Below are 3,797 nucleotides of genomic sequence, written 5' to 3' on the forward strand. Positions count from 1 at the left end.
AAAGCCTCTTCGTCATCTCCTTCTTTGCCTTTCAATTTTTTTGGTCATGGTAGGGCGCATAATTTTGTTCACAGTGCGAGGCAATTTCGGAATTTGCAATTGGAAGGTGCTCCATCTCACGAGGATGTCACGTGATCCTGGGATTTCAATTGTGCTATTGCATTTCAAAATTTGGGACTGGTTACTCAAAAGTAAAAACTAAAGAAAACGTTTCATGTACCATCTGAGTTTCATAAAAAAACAATTTTTGAGGTTCTAAATGCACCTCAAGTTTTACTCTTTATAATTTTTTTTAAAATTTTTTATAAATTAAATTATTTAATTATTTTTTTATAAATTACTAAAAACTTATATTATTTTTTGAAAATTGATTTTTGAAAAGTTATATGACTTTTTTAAAATAGATTTTTGAAAAGTTATATGATTTTTTCAAAAATAGATTTCTAGAAAGTCATATGAAAATAAATTTTTAAAGTCATAGAAAACAAAAGTCATATGAAAATAAAATATCATAACGATTTGAAATAATTAATTATTTAAATAGTCATAATTATTTGAATTCCTTGATAAATAGATTTATTTTTTAAATCTTTTACTTATTAATTTTTAGTACTTTAATAAATTAGTATTATTTTATTTTGAATAAACTTTTATAAACAGAAATATTTGGTTCATGATAAAATAAAAGGTCATAACGATTTCAAATAGATAATTATTCAAATAATCATAACTATTTTAATGTGTTCAGAAAATATATTTATTTTTTAAACTTTTACTTGTTAATTTTTGGAATATTAATTAATTTATATTATTTTATTCGAAATAAGCTTTTATGAACAGAACCAATTATTTTATGACAAAACAAAAGTCCATAAAGTTTTGAAATAAATAATTATTCAGATAGTCATAATTATTTAAACATGTTCGGTAAACAGATTCATTTTTTAATTCCATTACTCATTAATTTTAGAACATTAATAAATTAATATTATTTTATTTTAGATAAGCTTATATAAATTGAAACAATTGTTTTATTATAAAACAAAATATTACAATAATTTGAAATAGATAATTATTCAAATAATCATGATTATTTGAACTTATTCAGAAAATATATTTATTTTTTAAATCTTTTATTTATTAATTATCGAAATATTAATAAATTAATATTATTTTAATCCATATAAGCTTGTATAAATAGAAATATAATTTTCCAATAATAATTTTTTATTATACTAATTAATAAAAATTTCCAATAAAATTTTTTGTAATTTTTTAAAATTTTAATATCTCATTTTTTGAAAATAAATTTTTAAAAAATGATATGACTTTTTCAAAAATTATTCAAGTAGTCATAACTATTTAAACAATTATCTATTTCAAATCGTTATGATATTTTGTTTTGTCATGAACCAAATGTTTTCTATTTATAAAAGCTTATTCAAAATAAAATAATACTAATTTATTAAAATACCAAAAATTAATAAGTAAAAGATTTAAAAAATAAATTCGTTTATTAACGAATTTAAATAGTTATGACTATTGAATAATTATTTATTTCAAATTGTTATGATCTTTTGTTTTGTCATAAAACAATTGTTTCTATTCATACAAATTTATTTGAAATAAAATAATAACAATTTATTAATATTCTAAAAATAAATAAGCTAGTGATTTAAAAAATAAATCTATATACCAAACAAATTCAAATAGTCATGTCCATTTAAACTATTATCTATTTCAAATAGTTATGACATTTTGTTTTATCATAAAATAAGTGTTTCTATTCATACAAAACTATTCAAAATAAAATAATACTAATTTATTAATATTTCAAAAATTAATAAGAGATTTAAAAATAAAATATATTTATCGAATCATTTCAAATAATTATGAGTATTTAAACAATTATCTATCTCAAATCATTATGATCTTTGTTTTGTCATAAAACAATTGTTTTTGTTCATACAAGTTTATTCGAAGTAAAATATTGCTAAATTAATAATATTCTAAAAATTAATAAGTAAGAGATTTAAAAAATAAATATATTTGTCGAACTAGTTCAAATAGTTAAGACTATTAGAACAATTATCTATTACAAATCATTCTAACCTTTTGTTTAGTCATAAAATAATTTTTTTTAGTTCATACATGCTTATTTGAAATAAAATAATACTAATTTATTAACATGCAAAGCATTAATACATAAGATATTTAAAAAAATAAATATGTTTACCGAACAAGTTTAAATAATTATGACAATTTAAATAATTATGTATTTAAAATAAATATAACCTTTTGTTTTATCATAAAACGATTGTCTCAGTTTATAAAAGCTTATTTGAAATAAAATAATATTACTTTATTAATATTTCAAAATTTGATAAGTTAAAGATTTAAAAAATAAGTCAGTTTATCGAATCAGTTCAAATAATTATAGCCATTAAATAGTTATCTATTTCAAATCATTGTGAACCTTTCTTTTGTCATAAAACAATTATTTTTCATCATACAAGCTTATTCGAAATAAAATAATACTAATTTATTAATATTTTAAAAATTAATAACTAGGAGACTTAAAAAATAAATCTGTTTAATAAACCAATTCCTATTGAAACAATTATTTATTTCAAATTGTTAAAACCTATTGTTCTATTATAAAATAATTATTTTAGTTCATATAAACTTATTCGAAATAAAATAATACTAATTTAATAGTATTTCAAAAATTAATAACTAAAAGATTTAAAAAATAAATTTGTTTGCTAAAACAGTTCAAACAGTTAAGATTATATGAACAATTATTTGTTTTAAATCGTTATAATCTTTTGTTTTATCATAGAACAATTGTTTCAATTTATACAAGCTTATTTGAAATAAAATAAAACTAGTTTATTAATATTTTGAAATTTAATAAGTGATTTAAAAAGTGAATCTATTTACTAAATCAATTCAAATAATGATGGCCATGTCAACAATTATCAATTTCAAATTATTATTACATTTTGCTTCATCATATAATAATTGTATTTGAACATTCAAGCTTATTTAGAATAAAATAATACTACTTATTAATCTTTCAAAATTAATAAGTAAGAGATTTAAAAAATAAATTTGTGTACTGAACTAGTTCAAATAATTTTGACTATTTGAACAATTGTAAGCTTAAAATCATTATAACCTTTTGTTCTATCATAAAATAATTATTTTTATTCATACGAGTTTATTTGAAATTAAATAACACTAATTTAATAATATTCCCAAAATTAATAACTAAAAGAATTAAAAAATAAATTTCTTTGTCAAACTTATTCAAATATTTAAAACTATATGAACAATTTATCTATTTCAAATCATTATGACCTTTTGTTTTGTCATAAAATAAGTTTTTTTTGAATTTATACTAGCTTATTTAGAATAAAATAAAATGAATTTATTAATATTTCAAAAATTAATAAGTAAGATATTTAAAAAATAATTTTGTTTTCCTAACCATTTTAAATAATTATGACTATTTGAATAATTATCTATTTCAAATCATTAGACCCTTTGTTTTGTTATAAAACAAATGTTTTTGTTCATATAAGTTTGTTCGAAATAAAGTAATACTAATATATTAATATTTCAAGAATTAATAAGTGATTTAAAAAATAAATCAATTTATCAAACTAGTTCAAATAGTTATAACTATTTCAGCAATTATTTATTTCAACATACAAGCTTTTTTGAAATAAAATAATACTAATTTATTAATATTTCAAAAATTAATAAGACATTTAACAAATAAATATGTTTGT

This window comes from Durio zibethinus, chromosome 25 (genome assembly GCF_047325235.1).
Source record: "Durio zibethinus cultivar Kanyao isolate XHJ-2024 chromosome 25, ASM4732523v1, whole genome shotgun sequence".
Classification (NCBI taxonomy): Eukaryota; Viridiplantae; Streptophyta; class Magnoliopsida; order Malvales; family Malvaceae; genus Durio; species Durio zibethinus.